An 18160-nucleotide genomic window follows, 5' to 3' on the forward strand; every position below is an offset into this window, starting at 1 on the left:
TGACAGTAGTCACGGTGGTGTTATTCCCACTCCAGCCTCCCTGACAGTAGTCACGGTGGTGTTATTCCCACTCCAGCCTCCCTGACAGTAGCCACGGTGGTGTTATTCCCACTCCAGTCTCCCTGACAGTAACCACGGTGGAGTTATTCCCACTCTAGCCTCCCTGACAGTAGCCACGGTGGTGTTATTCCCACTCCAGTCTCCCTGACAGTAGCCACGGTGGTGTTATTCCCACTCCAGTCTCCCTGACAGTAACCACGGTGGAGTTATTCCCACTCCAGCCTCCCTGACAGTAGCCACGGTGGTGTTATTCCCACTCCAGTCTCCCTGACAGTAGCCACGGTGGTGTTATTCCCACTCCAGCCTCCCTGACAGTAGCCACGGTGGTGTTATTCCCACTCCAGCCCCCTTGACAGTAGTCACGGTGGCGTTATTCCCACTCCAGCCTCCATGACAGTAGCCACTGTGGAGTTATTTCCACTCCAGCCTCTCTGACAGTAGCTACGGTGGTGTTATTCCCACTCTAGCCTCCATGACCGTAGCCACGGTAGTGTTATTCCCACTCCAGCCTCCCTGACAGTAGTCACTGTGGTGTTATTCCCACTCCAGCCTCCCTGACAGTAGCCACAGCAGTGTTATTCCCACTCCAGCCTCCCTGACAGTAGCTACGGTGGTGTTATTCCCACTCCAGCCTCCATGACCGTAGCCACGGTAGTGTTATTCCCACTCCAGCCTCCCTGACAGTAGCCACGGTGGTGTTATTCCCACTCCAGCCTCCCTGATAGCCACGGTGGTGTTATTCCCACTCCAGCCTCCCTGACAGTAGCCACGGTGGTGTTATTCCCACTCCAGCCTCCCTGATAGCCACGGTGGTGTTATTCCCACTCCAGCCTCCCTGACAGTAGTCACTGTGGTGTTATTCCCACTCCAGCCTCCCTGACAGTAGCCACAGTGGTGTTATTCCCACTCCAGCCTCCCTGACAGTAGCCACGGTGGTGTTATTCCCACTCCAGCCTCCCTGACAGTAGTCACGGTGGTGCTATTTCCACTCCAGCATCCCTGACAGTAGTCACTGTGGTGTTATTCCCATTCCAGCCTCACTGAGAGTAGCCACGGTGGTGTTATTCCCATTCCAGCCTCCCTGACAGTAGCCACGGTGGAGTTATTCCCACTCCAGCCTCCCTGACTGTAGCCACAGTGGTGTTATTCCCACTCCAGCCTCCCTGACAGTAGCCACGGTGGTGTTATTCCCACTCCAGCCTCCCTGACAGTAGCCACGGTGGTGTTATTCCCACTCCAGCCTCCCTGACAGTAGCCACGGTGGTGTTATTCCCACTCCAGCCTCCCTGACAGTAGCCACGGTGGTGTTATTCCCACTCCAGCCTCCCTGACAGTAGCCACGGTGGTGTTATTCCCACTCCAGCCTCCCTGACAGTAGCCACGGTGGTGTTATTCCCACTCCAGCCTCCCTGACAGCAGCCACGGTGATGTTATTCCCACTCCAGCCTCCCTGACAGTAGCCACGGTGGTGTTATTCCCACTCCAGCTTCCCTGACAGTAGCCACGGTGGTGTTATTCCCACTCCAGCCTCCCTGATAGCCACGGTGGTGTTATTCCCACTCCAGCCTCCCTGACAGTAGTCACTGTGGTGTTATTCCCACTCCAGCCTCCCTGACAGTAGCCACAGCAGTGTTATTCCCACTCCAGCCTCCCTGACAGTAGCTACGGTGGTGTTATTCCCACTCCAGCCTCCCTGACAGTAGCCACGGTGGTGTTATTCCCACTCCAGCCTCCCTGACAGTAGTCACGGTGGTGTTATTCCCACTCCAGCCTCCCTGACAGTAGCCACGGTGGTGTTATTCCCACTCCAGCCTCCCTGACAGTAGCTACGGTGGTGTTATTCCCACTCCAGCCTCCATGACCGTAGCCACGGTAGTGTTATTCCCACTCCAGCCTCCCTGACAGTAGTCACTGTGGTGTTATTCCCACTCTAGTCTCCCTGACAGTACTCACAGTGGTGTTATTCCCACTCCAGCCTCCCTAACAGTAGCCAAGGTGGTGTTATTCCCACTACACCCTCCCTGACAGTAGTCACAGTGGTGCTATTTCCACTCCAGCATCCCTGACAGTAGTCACTGTGGTGTTATTCCCATTCCAGCCTCACTGAGAGTAGCCACGGTGGTGTTATTCCCATTCCAGCCTCCCTGACAGTAGCCACTGTGGAGTTATTCCCACTCCAGCCTCCCTGACAGTAGCCACGGTGGTGTTATTCCCACTCCAGCCTCCCTGACAGTAGTCACGGTGGTGTTATTCCCACTCCAGCCTCCCTGACAGTAGCCACGGTGGTGTTATTCCCACTCCAGCCTCCCTGACAGTAGTCACGGTGGTGTTATTCCCACTCCAGCCTCCCTGACAGTAGTCACGGTGGTGTTATTCCCACTCCAGCCTCCCTGACAGTAGTCACTGTGGTGTTATTCCCACTCCAGCCTCCCTGAGAGTAGCCACGGTGGTGTTATTCCCACTCCAGCCTCCCTGACAGTAGCCACGGTGGTGTTATTCCCACTCCAGCCTCCCTGACAGTAGCCACGGTGGTGTTATTCCCACTCCAGCCTCCCTGACAGTAGCCACGGTGGTGTTATTCCCATTCCAGCCTCCCTGACAGTAGCCACGGTGGTGTTATTCCCACACCAGCCTCCCTGACAGTAGCCACGGTGGTGTTATTCCCACTCCAGCCTCCCTGACAGTAGCCACGGTGGTGTTATTCCCACTCCAGCCTCCCTGACAGTAGCCACTGTGGTGTTATTCCCATTCCAGCCTCCCTGACAGTAGCCACGGTGGTGTTATTCCCATTCCAGCCTCCCTGACAGTAGCCACGGTGGTGTTATTCCCACTCCAGCCTCCCTGACAGTAGCCACGGTGGTGTTATTCCCATTCCAGCCTCCCTGACAGTAGCCACGGTGGTGTTATTCCCATTCTAGCCTCCCTGAGAGTAGCCACGGTGGTGTTATTCCCATTCCAGCCTCCCTGACAGTAGCCACGGTGGTGTTATTCCCATTCCAGCCTCCCTGACAGTAGCCACGGTGGTGTTATTCCCATTCTAGCCTCCCTGACAGTAGCCACGGTGGTGTTATTCCCATTCCAGCCTCCCTGACAGTAGCCACGGTGGTGTTATTCCCATTCCAGCCTTCCTGACAGTAGCCACGGTGGTGTTATTCCCATTCTAGCCTCCCTGACAGTAGCCACGGTGGTGTTATTCCCATTCTAGCCTCCCTGACAGTAGCCACGGTGGTGTTATTCCCACTCCAGCCTCCCTGACAGTAGCCACGGTGGTGTTATTCCCATTCCAGCCTCCCTGACAGTAGCCACGGTGGTGTTATTCCCACTCCAGCCTCCCTGACAGTAGCCACGGTGGTGTTATTCCCACTCCAGCCTCCCTGACAGTAGCCACGGTGGTGTTATTCCCATTCTAGCCTCCCTGACAGTAGCCACGGTGGTGTTATTCCCTCTCCAGCCTCCCTGACAGTAGCCACGGTGGTGTTATTCCCACTCCAGCCTCCCTGACAGTAGCCACGGTGGTGTTATTCCCTCTCCAGCCTCCCTGACAGTAGCCACGGTGGTGTTATTCCCACTCCAGCCTCCCTGACAGTAGCCACGGTGGTGTTATTCCCACTCCAGCCTCCCTGACAGTAGCCACAGTGGTGTTATTCCCACTCCAGCCTCCCTGACAGTAGTCACGGTGTATAAATATACCTAGTTGGATGAATCTTATTGTGGCTAGCTGGTCCAGTGGCTAACGCGATGGTCTGGAGTTTTGAGACTCTCTGACCGCGGGTTCTAACCCCACCCGTGGTATGGTATGTTTTACAGTGTTGCATAATATTTCTTTTAAAGAAACCAGACTTACAGCAATGTAATGACATACTAAAGTGGAACGAAAAGTCTCCCAAAATAATCTTAATTGAATAAGTTAAACGTTTTTCTCACTAACTACTGAGGAGGTGCAGAGCTGCAGTGTTCGCTTCGTCCTCTTAAATTCTCCACATTTCCTCTCTTACCTTCTAAACTTGAATTATGGTCATACCACGTTCAGTAATTGTGATTTCTTTATTGGGCCTAAGTATACACCAGATCCCTCTTCACATTAGGTCAAAAAGCCTCCAGCTAGCACCAACAGCATGCTTGCCTCTCCCTACTTTACATAACGATTGTCACATACTTCAACTCACTCAATAATTTATGAATCCTAAATACTCAAAGACTCACAAAATATATGAAGTGAAATTATCATTGTTAAATATAAATATATATTTGCTAATACCTAGATCCATCTTATAATAAAATAAATTCAATAGTAGGAATATTTTGTAGTGTGTTAAACACTCCAGACAACACATTAATGTTCTAGTATTGTGTTGCAGGAGGTTGTAGTACAGGTTTGCAGGTCCAGCCGTACTGACAGTCAGCGCAACACTTGTATTGTGGTGGACATTGACAGTCGTTGTAACACCTCTGTGAGAGAGACATGTTAATGTTAGTATATGTACGAGGATGCACTATATGCATGCATGAACAACCTAACTAATGAATAGAAAATATTTCCACTTACATTCTTATGGTATAAAATAATAATTCATTATTATTGTTATTATTATTATTATTATTATTATTATTATTATTATTATTATTATTATTATTATTATTATTATTATTATTATTATTATTATTATCATTATTATTATTATATTTAATTACAGTTACTATTTTATAATTGCTATTATCATTAATTTCATTATTTTAAAGATGGTAAACCCGTAGGGTAGGTTATGGTCAAAATACTTTACCGGCAACTGAGGAGGATGTTGAATACATTCTTGTAATATTCTCGGACACGAACCTTGACCACCTGGAGAAAAATGGCAAAATTAAATCTTTTAACTCAGATTCAGAGTTTTATTTAATAGTGGACCCCCGGTTAACGATATTTTTTCACTCCAGAAGTATGTTCAGGTGCCAGTACTGACCGAATTTGTTCCCATAAGGAATATTGTGAAGTAGATTAGTTCATTTCAGACCCCCAAACATACACGTACAAACGCACTTACATAACTACACTTACATAATTGGTCGCATTCAGAGGTGATTGTTATGCGGGGGTCCACTATTATAACTTATTATTGTCAAAGGAACTTGAGTGCTTCAGAATGTGCTGAGAAATGTAAAAGTCGTAATCTGTCTTTATTTTTCATGTTTACTCTAATTTTTTTGAGAGATAATTTTTATGCTAGCTGTAAAAAGTCTCAGACTTTCTTCTTCACAATAAATGTTTTGTGATTTTATTTTTCTGAATTTTCAACATTCTTTTGATTGTTAGTATTTATATGTAGTTAGTCTAGTTTTTAAGAGAACTATTGAGAAATAAAATGAACAAATTTTACTAGCGTTATTCACGCTAAAATGCGACTGGTAATGTTACTCTTTAGAAATTTTGTAAATAGTACTAGTAATAGTGGTTGAAAAAGATACTTGGGCAAACACTAAGATATATTAAAAAACTTTTCGGTCCTCTGGCCTTGATCCATTCTGATTTTAAATGATCAAGGGCCCAGGACCGAAACGTTTTCTGTTAAATATGTTCTAGTCTTTACTTAAGTGTCTTTTTAACCCAGTTATAGCAGTGGTGGGCAAAATTATTAACTTTTTCACTAACGTAAACGAAAAAATATATGTATCTTGAAACGTATAAGAGAAAATTTTAAAAAGAACTTAATTTTAAATGAGTTCTTGCTAATTGACCAATTTTACCTATTCAGCACTGTATATATATATATATATATATATATATATATATATATATATATATATATATATATATATATATATATATATATATATATATATATATACAGAGAGAGAGAGAGAGAGAGAGAAAGAGAGAGAGATAGATAGCTAGAGAGAGAGAGAGAGTCCTTAACCTGTAAATAGCTTGTCAATAAAGCTAGGGATCCTTAACCTAACCTTGTTAAACCCTGTGTAAAAAAGAGAGAGAGAGAGAAAGAGAGAGAGAGAGAAAGAAAGAGAGAGAGAGAGAGAGACACTTGCATACATACAGTAAGTGTATATATACTCTGAGATGTGTACATATTTCAGTTGATATATATATCGAGAGTGTTTCTCTTTCTCTCAGCATATATAGTATAAGAGGTGAAAGAGCGTTTATACAATAATAGAGAACATTTCAGTAACAAGTATGGAGTTACGCTGGTTGTGTTGTCTTCTATGACTGGGAGAGTTCCAAACACTCGTTTATTCTGTTTACACAACACTTTGATAGGTCTGCTGATCCTTGTCTTCTGTGTCATCATTTAAATTGGCAAGTCAGTTTACTTAACTAATATTCGATATACACTTCTATCCTAAGGTCACGCAGTCACATTAGTATTGGAAAGCAGAACAAGATATGTATTAAAACACGTGAAGGACATGTATATTAATTTTTATGATAAAATTCCAAAATTTCCTGGGAAGTATAAAAAACGATTAGTAACAATAGTAAGCTCTATTATGAGTTATGGATTAACTAAAAAAATTCTTTATTTTGGCATATATTTTCCTACGTAGTGTATATTATTTAAATCATAAATATAATGGAGCAAAATAGAATTTTTGAGGGAGAAGATATGAGATGAGTTGCAATAAGTGAAATAGAGACTTCACCGTCAACATTTATATTTTTATTATTTTTTTATTATCACACTGGCCGATTCCCACCAAGGCAGGGTGGCCCGAAAAAGAAAAACATTTATATATTTTCATAAATAGCCAGTTTTTCCACATTTAAAGAAAAAGACTGAATTTAATGTAAATTATTTTATATGTATACTCACATGTTGCATCTACCAGAACAAGTGATGCAACCAGCAACATTGTCACCAACATTTTTCGCAGCTGTTGACATAACAGGTCTGGTCAGGTCAGTTCAGGTCACTAATTAGAATACACAAAAATCTTAACAGAAGAACAAAAGTCACAATATCGTGGATGAAATATATAACAATAATATATAACAATAATTAGGTTAGGTAAGGTTCGTCAGGAGACAGGACAAATGTTTCCTGACGCGGGTCTTAGTCAGATGATGACCCGCCTTTGGAGCTTTTGGTCACCTGACCGAGGCCTTCCGCTGGCTTACCGGTCCACCCCTTTAAAAATTATGGTCATTTATAACCATTGTCTGTCTATATACCTAACAATAATATATAACAATATGTAAATAAGGACTCAGCCACTTTTCGATCCATTCTGAATTATTATAGTCATAAACTGATAATGATTCATCATAGATTATGATTGTTATAAAATGATAATGATCCGTCCTGGATTATTATAGTCATCATATGATAATTATCAATCCTGGGTTATTAAAGTCATACACTGATAATGATAAATTCTGGATTATTATAGTCATCATATGATAATTATCAATCCTGGGTTATTAAAGTCATACACTGATAATGATCAATTCTGGATTATTATAGTCATCATATGATAATTATCAATCCTGGGTTATTAAAGTCATACACTGATAATGATCAATTCTGGATTATTATAGTCATCAGGTGATGATTATCCTTCCTGGATTATTATAGTTAAAATCAGATAATGACGGTCCTGGACTACTATACAGTCAGTAATAATGATTGGTCTTGAACTATTAAATCATTAATAATGATCGGCCTTGGACTATTATAATCACTAATAATAAACGGTCCTGGACTATTACAGTTACTAATAATGATTGGTCCTGGGCTACCATAATTACAAATAATGATAGGTCCCGGACCATTATAGTAACTAATATTGGTCGGTTCTGCAATATTACTGTCACTTAAAATGATAGGTCCTGGAATATAATATTTACTAATAATGATCGGTCCTGGACTATTATAGTCACAAACTAATAACAATTTGAGAACTTTCCAAATCCAGTTCAATCTCTGAATTAATACTTTGTTTTGATATCTTAATGGTACCTTAGATATTTTACTATTTAACAGAAGATAAAGAACTTGACTAAGTATCAAAGTTAACATTATATGGTTGTTTAATCTGAATGATACAGGTTGATTTTCCAGATTTTAGATGTGGAAAGCCATCTTCAGAAAATATAATTTTTTGTGAGTATGACATCACATACTTACAAGAATGTACAGACCATGATAGTATAACATCACAGTAACATGATCCCCTGGAATAAGAATGTACAGACCATGATAGTATAACATCACAGTAACATGATCCCCTGGAATAAGAATGTTCAGACCATGATAGTATAACATCACAGTAACATGATCCCCTGGAACAAGAATGTACAGACCATGATAGTATAACATCACAGTAACATGATCCCCTGGAACAAGAATGTACAGACCATGATAGTATAACATCACAGTAACATGATCCCCTGGAACAAGAATGTACAGACCATGATAGTATAACATCACAGTAACATGATCCCCTGGAACAAGAATGTACAGACCATGATAGTATAACATCACAGTAACATGATCCCCTGGAACAAGAATGTACAGACCATGATAGTATAACATCACAGTAACATGATCCCCTGGAACAAGAATGTTCAGACCATGATCCTCTTCAAGGGGGGCTCCTTGGCGTGGTGAAGAGGCTCTTGGTCTGAGGAATTAGACCTATCGGTCTTCTTCCTCAGACCGAACCTAATTACCCCCCAATCTCCCCTCCCCTATCCCATCCTCCCCATCCTCCCCTTTTTCCTTTCCTCCTCCTCCTCCCCACTCCTCCCTTTTGCCCTTCCTCTTTTTGTCCTTTGGGATTTCTCCCACAGGCGCGCTAGTTCCTAGGTAGGAGAAAGGACACCGGGGTCCATCCCATTCCGTTGAGGTTTCTTGGCGGTGGCGTAGTTTGCCGTGGAATCTGGATTGCCTAGGGATGTCCCGATCCCTCTCCGGTATCCCGGAGTAGCTTTGGGTGTCTTTTGGGCGACGGGTGTAGCTCTGGAAGCCACCTTTCGGATTCCGGGGGTGGTGGCTGAAGGAGGTATGCTTTGTGGCGGATATCCGGCCGCCCTCTCTTTTGTCCACCGAGGTAGCTCGGCAGATGTGAGGTTGCTATCCCAGATTGCTGGTTTACTGGCATGAAGGGTAGGGTATGGCACGGGTTCCATGCTGCATCTGCGCTACTAGCGGTGTCGAGTCCTCTTGGGCGCGGAGGGAGATTTCTGGCCCTTTCATCCCTCCTAGGAACTATCCCTCCCCGGTCCCCCCTTTTTTTTTCTTTTTTTTATTTTTATTTTCTTTTCTTCTTTCTTTTTTTTTCTTAAAAACAAAAAGAAAGAAGTAACCTAACCATGGCAGCCCTAGTCCATGAACCTGGTACCCCCGGGCCCCTTCTTGATACCGCACCCCGTTCTGACCCCGCCTCGTCTTTGGACCACTCTTCAGACATTCCTCATGCCTCTGTACCTATTGCCGGTGCTGTTTCCTCACCCGCTTCAGGTACTGAGGCCTCGACTGACTCCTTCGATTTATCAGACCTTCGCTCTCCTCTGACTATGCTTCCGGCCTCTCCCTCTACGGTGCGGCAATTTTCAAATCGCCGACCCGTTCCACGTCGGACCAACTCTGGTCCCACGCCTAAACGTCAACGACAATTACCTGCTGATGATACCTCTCCACCTTCACCTTCTCGTTCTTCTCAGAAACGATCGACACGTCCTTCACTACCTTTCCACGCTCAGTTTCAGACTGAACAGTGGACTAAATTCTTCACTTTACGACCAACTTCCTCTACTGCCTATCTTTCTGACCATAGTATTGGCAAGGCACTCCTACGCCATGTTGGTAAAGATATTTCTTTTCATGCTCTTAAGAGCGGTACGCGCATCATTACCGTACAGAATGCTACCCAGGCTCGTGAGCTCTCTCGTCTTACCCATATAGATACTGTTCCTGTCACCCTTGAAAAACATCATTCCCTCAATTCTTGTAGTGGTACCGTTATTCTGCCCCATACCATAGTTCAACAAAATTTCCAGACATGTGGCACCGACATTCTAGAACAGTTGGAACTCCAAGATCTCCCAATCCTCAAGGTAGACACTTACGTTCTTCCTGCCCGTGGGCGGAGACGATACCCTAGCAATGTGGCTCGTTTAACTTTTGACAGCCGAGAACTCCCATCCTCCGTTTATATAGCAGGACATCGGTTACAAGTTCGAAAGGTGATCCCTACACCACAACAGTGTAGAAATTGCTGGCGATTTGGCCATCCAGCGAAATATTGCAGATCTATCGCCGAATGCCCAGTCTGTGGTGCCGATGACCATTCTAATACGTCTTGCAATCGATCTCCCTCTTGCCTTAACTGTCATGAGGCTCACCCTTCGTACTCTCGCCGTTGTCAGGTCTATTTAAACGAGCGGGAAATCCGTTACCTCAAAGAGACAGAAGGTCTCCCTTATGCCATGGCAGTTTCTCATCTCCGCCTCCAAGGGAGACTCCCACGTGTTTCTTATTCCCGTGTTTCAAAACGTCCCCCCACTTCTGGTATCCCATCTTCTACACCCACCTCTGTGGTTACCTCTCCCATAATCACTCCTGTATCTAATCCTTTTGCTGTCCTCGGCTCAGACGTCCCTACTTCAACGCCTCAGTCTAATCTCGCTTCTTCGAGTTCTCTCTTACAAGCCTCAGTATCGACGAGACCTCGTACGACACCTCTTCCCAATCGTCCCTCTACTTCTCAAAAGTCAAAAAAAGGTCCGGTAACACCTCCTACCCATCTTCCACCTCCTCATTTTACCCTCCCTGTCTCTGTCCCTAGTTCTTCCCCTCTCACTGGCTCAGTTACAAGTGCAGAGGTTCACCCTCCTCCTCGTAATGTACCTTCCTCCCCTGTTCCCTCCCAAGTTTCTTCCTCTTCTGCCACCTCCCAGGTTCCTGTCTCTTCTGTCCCCTGCCACGCTTCTCCAGTTCCCTCCACCCTTTCGCCCCCCCCTACCTTGGTACAGTCCAATACAGTTCCAATCTTTACTCATCCTCCCCCTACCATTCCCAATATTGTCTCCCATACGACATCTCTGAATTCCGAAACACTTGAAGCAATCTCTGAATATATTGCAGAGACCAAACCATCAATGGACACTGATCCACCTTCCGCTCTTCCTCTCTCCTCTGCTCCATCTGCGCAACTCCTTTCTTCACAGCGCACCGTTCCTTCGCTGCTTGAACATTTTCCACTGCCTCCGCATGTGGACTTTTCTAACCCTTCTAGTCCGTAGGAACCCTTACCTGCGGATTTCAAGTATCTTTATCATTGCCAATCATGGCCTTTTTACAGTGGAATATACGCGGCCTCAGGGGTAATCGGGGTGAGCTTCAGATGTTACTCTCCCAGTTTGCCCCTGTTGGTGTTTGCTTACAGGAACCAAAATTACACTCTGCTGTTATTTCTCACATCTCAGGCTATAATTTATTGTATTCTTCAGATCCTTTTCCTGATGGGACCTTTAATGAAAGTGCCCTTCTTCTCCGCACTGATATTCCGTACCATCAGCTATTTGTTCATACTTCGCTGCATTACACAGCAGCCCGTATCCACTTACATAGGTGGTATACGCTCTGTTCTTTATATCTCTCTCCTTCTCGGGCATTATCTATTCCGGATTTTGCCTTCCTTGTTTCGTCATTACCGCCACCGATTCTGTTACTTGGTGATTTTAATGCCCACCATTTCCTCTGGGGAGGGTCTCACTGTGATTCCCGTGGAATTCAGTTAGAGGCTTTTCTTGCCACCCACCCCCTCCATGTTTTAAATACAGGTACTCACACCCATTTTGATCCTCGGACTCATACTCTCTCTTGCATCGATCTCTCAGTTTGCTCTTCCTCCGCCGCATTAGACTTTACTTGGTCTGTTCTCCCGGACTTACATGACAGTGATCATTTCCCAATCATTCTTACTTCCCCTTCATATTCGCCACCTCTTCGCACCCCACGCTGGCAATTTAATCGGGCAAATTGGAACCTTTACTCACACCTGACTGTTTTTAAAGAGGTTCCTTCTTCGTCCTCCATCGATGAGCTTTTACACCTCTTCTCGTCCTCCGTTTTCACCGCAGCTTCTCATTCTATACCCCAAACTTCGGGCAGGCATTCTCAGAAATGCGTGCCTTGGTGGTCTCCTGCTTGTGCTCGTGCAGTACGTTTGAAACGCGCTGCATGGGGCAGGTACCAGTACAATAGAACCACAGAGCGACTCCTTGATTTTAAACAGAAGCGTGCGATCGCTCGCCGTGTCATCCGTGACGCTAAACGCACTTGCTGGCGAGATTATGTCTCCACCATCACCTCTGCTTCCTCTATGAGTGCAGTCTGGAAAAAAGTACGAAAACTGAGTGGTAAATATTCTCCTGACCCGGCTCCTGTTCTGCGGGTTGCCGGTGTTGATATAGCAAACCCACTAGATGTTGCCAATGAAATTGGCAATCATCTGGTCCGTATTTCTCAGGGACTCCATCTATGCCCCTCATTTCTTTCCTCAAAGTCTGCCAGAGAGTTAGCACCCTTGGACTTTTCTTCTCTCAGAGAAGAACAGTATAATGTGCCTTTTACACTTCAAGAACTGGAGGCAACACTCTCAGCTTGTCGATCATCGGCAGCTGGGCCCGACGACATTCATATTCGTATGCTACAACATTTACATCAGTCAGCCCTTGCAGTCCTATTACACCTTTACAATCTTATTTGGTCACAAGGAGTTCTTCCACAGCTGTGGAAATCCGCCATTGTTCTCCCTTTCCGCAAACCAGGCACTACGGGACATGAAACCTCCCACTATCGTCCCATTGCTCTTACCAGTGCAGTTTGCAAAGTAATGGAACGTCTAGTAAATAGACGTTTAGTGTGGTATTTAGAGACACACAACAGTCTCTCCACTCGTCAATATGGCTTTCGTAAGGGACGTTCTACCATAGACCCCTTACTGCGCTTGGATACGTATGTTCGTAATGCCTTTGCGAATAACCACTCAGTTATTGCCATATTTTTTGACCTTGAGAAGGCATATGACACAACTTGGAGGTATAATATTTTAGCCCAAGCCCACTCCTTAGGCCTTCGAGGCAATCTACCATCCTTCCTTAAGAACTTTTTAACTGACAGGCATTTCCGTGTTCGGGTTAATAATGTGCTCTCCCCGGACTTTGTCCAAGCTGAAGGTGTCCCCCAGGGATGTGTTCTGAGCACAACACTTTTTCTCCTTGCTATTAATGATTTGGCCTCTAGTCTTCCATCAAATATTTGGTCATCACTCTATGTTGATGACTTTGCTATTGCCTGTGCAGGCGCTGACTGTCACCTCCTTACAGTTTCTCTCCAGCATGCAGTCGACCGTGTTTCCAATTGGGCCACCACACATGGGTTTAAATTTTCCAGCACTAAAACCCACCAAATCACTTTCACTAGACGCTCTGTCATCTCTGATCATCCTTTGTACCTCTATGGCTCACGTATCCCTGAACGTGATACAGTCAAGTTTCTGGGCCTCCTCTTTGATCCTAGGTTATCCTGGAAACCTCACATTACCTCTCTGAAGGCAACTTGTCACAGCCGGCTGAACCTTCTTAAAACCCTTGCTCATCTTTCGTGGGGAGCTGATCGTCGAACCCTCCTTCACCTACATTCCACCCTTATTTTATCGAAACTTGATTATGGTGACCAGATCTATTCAGCGGCATCTCCTGCTACTCTCTCTAGCCTTAACCCCATTCATCACCAAGGATTACGTTTATGCCTTGGTGCTTTTCGCTCTTCCCCTGTCGAAAGCCTCTATGCAGAAGCAAACGTTCCATCCTTATCCGATCGCCGTGATGCCCATTGCCTGCGCTACTATGTACGCTCTCATGATCTCCGCAATCCTTCCATTTATAGAATGGTCACTGATATTAGTAGACATTCTTTATTTGTTCGCCGCCCCTGCTTACTCCGTCCCTTCTCTCTTCGCCTTCATTCGCTCTTGTCTTCTCTTCAACTACCACCTTTCTATGTACATGTAGCATCTCACTTTTCCCTACCCCCCTGGGAGGTCCCAGCTGTTCGAGTCTGTTCTTTCTCCCTCCCTTGCTCGAAAGCCCAACTGTCTACGGTCGCTTCCCGCTCTCTTTTTCTTGACCACTTTCACTCTCATTCTCATGCCATTGCTGTGTACACAGATGGCTCTAAGTCTTCTGACGGCGTAGGATTCGCAGCAGTGTTTCCGGACAGCGTCGTACAAGGGCATTTACTATCTTCAGCTAGTATTTTTACTGCTGAATTATATGCCATCCTTACAGCACTTATCCGTATTGCATCTATGCCTGTGTCATCATTTGTGGTTGTCTCAAACTCCCTTAGTGCTTTACAGGCTATACAAAAATTTGATACACCTCACCCCTTAGTCCTCCGTATCCAACTTTGGCTACGCCGCATCTTTACTAAGCATAAAGATATTGTTTTTTGTTGGGTCCCTGGTCATGTTGACGTATAGGGCAATGAACAGGCAGACACTGCTGCGCGGTCAGCAGTACATGACCTACCAGTTTCTTACAGAGGTATTCCATGTACGGACTATTTTGCTGTAATATCTTCCCACCTTCACACCCGTTGGCAACAACGTTGGTCTACTATGCTCGGCAACAAACTTCAGTCTATTAAACCGAGTATAGGTTACTGGCCGTCTTCTTATCACCAGTGTCGAGGTTGGGAGACTACTCTCTCCCGTCTTCGCATTGGCCATACTCGTCTTACTCATGGATATCTCATGGAGAGGCGTCTTGCTCCTCTCTGTGAGAATTGCCAAGCTCCATTATCAGTCAGCCACATTCTGTTGGACTGCCCACTTTATCAACGAGCACGCAGAATTTACCTCTGTCGTCGTCTTCGCCCCGCTGCTCTCTCTTTACCTTCCCTTCTCGCTGATGGACCCACCTTTCATCCGGACTCTCTTATTGACTTTTTGACAACGACTGACTTACTTCACAAATTCTGATACTTTCAGCCCTTTCTACTTGTATCTCTTGCTACCCTCTACCCCCGTACTATCCCCTGCCCCGCTGTTTTCTGTAACCTGCTGATCATCCCCCCTCCCTCCTGCCATCCAATTCCCTTGCTTCCTTCCCTACCCTGCAGCGCTGTATAGCCCTTGTGGCTTAGCGCTTCTTTTTGATTATAATAATAATCAGACCATGATAGTATAACATCACAGTAACATGATCCCCTGGAATAAGAATGTACAGACCATGATAGTATAACATCACAGTAACATGATCCCCTGGAACAAGAATGTACAGACCATGATAGTATAACATCACAGTAACATGATCCCCTGGAACAAGAATGTTCAGACCATGATAGTATAACATCACAGTAACATGATCCCCTGGAACAAGAATGTTCAGACCATGATAGTATAACATCACAGTAACATGATCCCCTGGAACAAGAATGTTCAGACCATGATAGTATAACATCACAGTAACATGATCCCCTGGAATAAGAATGTACAGACCATGATAGTATAACATCACAGTAACATGATCCCCTGGAACAAGAATGTACAGACCATGATAGTATAACATCACAGTAACATGATCCCCTGGAACAAGAATTTACAGACCATGATAGTATAACATCACAGTAACATGATCCCCTGGAACAAGAATGTTCAGACCATGATAGTATAACATCACAGTAACATGATCCCCTGGAACAAGAATGTTCAGACCATGATAGTATAACATCACAGTAACATGATCCCCTGGAATAAGAATGTACAGACCATGATAGTATAACATCACAGTAACATGATCCTCTGGAACAAGAATGTACAGACCATGATAGCATAACATTACAGTAACATGATCCCCTGGAACAAGAATGTACAGACCATGATAGTATAACATCACAGTAACATGATCCCCTGGAACAAGAATGTACAGACCATGATAGTATAACATCACAGTAACATGATCCCCTGGAACAAGAATGTACAGACCATGATAGTATAACATCACAGTAACATGATCCCCTGGAACAAGAATGTACAGACCATGATAGTATAACATCACAGTAACATGATCCCCTGGAACAAGAATGTACAGACCATGATAGTATAACATCACAGTAACATGATCCCCTGGAACAAGAATGTACAGACCATGATAGTATAACATCACAGTAACATGATCCCCTGGAACAAGAATGTACAGACCATGATAGTATAACATCACAGTAACATGATCCCCTGGAACAAGAATGTACAGACCATGATAGTATAACATCACAGTAACATGATCCCCTGGAACAAGAATGTACAGACCATGATAGTATAACATCACAGTAACATGATCCCCTGGAACAAGAATGTACAGACCATGATAGTATAACATCACAGTAACATGATCCCCTGGAACAAGAATGTACAGACCATGATAGTATAACATCACAGTAACATGATCCCCTGGAACAAGAATTTATAGACCATGATAGTATAACATCACAGTAACATGATCCCCTGGAACAAGAATGTACAGACCATGATAGTATAACATCACAGTAACATGATCCCCTGGAACAAGAATGTACAGACCATGATAGTATAACATCACAGTAACATGATCCCCTGGAACAAGAATTTACAGACCATGATAGTATAACATCACAGTAACATGATCCCCTGGAACAAGAATGAACAGACCATGATAGTATAACATCACAGTAACATGATCCCCTGGAACAAGAATTTACAGACCATGATAGTATAACATCACAGTAACATGATCCCCTGGAACAAGAATTTACAGACCATGGTTACTGAACTGCAGGAGTTGACGATATAACAGGTTGATAGGTGAGTGTGACTGCTTGTGTCAACGTACCTGCACCTTTATATGCATCGGCTAGACCCGCTTACGTGATCTTCAAGTGTGTGTGCGTGTATGTGTGTGTATGCGTGTGTATGCGTGTGCATGTGTGTGTACTCACCTATTTGTACTCACCTATTTGTGGTTGCAGGGGTCGATTCACAGCTCCTGGCCCCGCCTCTTCGCTGATTGCTACTAGGTCCTCTCTCTCCCTGCCCCATGAGCTCTATCATACCTCGCCTTAAAACTATGTATGGTTCCTGCCTCCACCACATCACTTTCTAGGCTATTCCATGGCCTGACTACTCTATGACTGAAGAAATACTTCCTAACATCCCTTTGATTCATCTGAGTCTTCAACTTCCAATTGTGACCTCTTGTGTCTGTGTCCCATCTCTGGAACATCCCGTCTTTGTCCACCTCGTCTATTCCGCGCAGTATTTTATATGTCGTTATCATGTCTCCCCTGACCCTCCTGGCCTCCAGTGTCGTCAGGCCGATTTCCCTCAACCTTTCTTCATAGGACAATCCCCGTAGCTCTGGGACTAGTCTTGTTGCGAACCTTTGCACTTTCTCTAATTTCTTGACGTGCTTGACTAGGTGTGGATTCCAAACTGGTGCTGCATACTCCAGTATGGGCCTGACGTAGATGGTGTACAGAGTCTTAAACGAATCCTTACTGAGGTATCGGAACGCTATCCGTAGGTTTGCCAGGCGCCCGTATGCTGCAGCAGTTATCTGATTGATGTGCGCCTCAGGAGATATGCTCGGTGTTATACTCACCCCCAGATCTTTTTCCTTGAGTGAGGTTTGCAGTCTTTGGCCATCTAAACTATATTGTGTCTGCGGTCTTCTTTGCCCTTCCCCAATCTTCATGACTTTGCATTTGGCAGGGTTAAATTCAAGGAGCCAGTTGCTGGACCAGGCTTGTAGCCTGTCCAGATCTCTTTGTAGTCCTGCCTGATCCTCGTCCGATTCGATTCTTCTCATTAACTTCACATCGTCTGCAAACAAGGACACTTCTGAGTCTATCCCTTCCGTTATGTCGTTCACGTATACCAAGAACAGCACAGGTCCTAGGACTGACCCCTGTGGAACCCCGCTTGTCACAGGCGCCCACTCTGACACCTCGTCGCGTACCATGACTCGTTGTTTCCTCCCTGTCAGATATTCTCTGATCCATTGCAGTGCCTTTCCTGTTATGTGTGCCTGGTCCTCTAGCTT

The 18160-nt window shown here is 44.8% G+C and overlaps 1 long non-coding RNA gene across 1 annotated transcript; it reads right to left on the reverse strand.

Annotated features, from left to right (window-relative positions):
• Positions 1-4089: 4089 nt before the first annotated feature.
• Positions 4090-16972, reverse strand: LOC128702405 (uncharacterized). Its single transcript, XR_008409099.2, has 4 exons — positions 16879-16972; positions 6885-6945; positions 4842-4903; positions 4090-4509 (listed from the first exon to the last, which is right to left on the reverse strand). It is a non-coding gene; the product is annotated as an uncharacterized lncRNA (long non-coding RNA).
• Positions 16973-18160: the final 1188 nt, after the last annotated feature.

Source organism: Cherax quadricarinatus, chromosome 80 (genome assembly GCF_038502225.1).
Source record: "Cherax quadricarinatus isolate ZL_2023a chromosome 80, ASM3850222v1, whole genome shotgun sequence".
In the NCBI taxonomy this organism is placed as follows: domain Eukaryota; kingdom Metazoa; phylum Arthropoda; class Malacostraca; order Decapoda; family Parastacidae; genus Cherax; species Cherax quadricarinatus.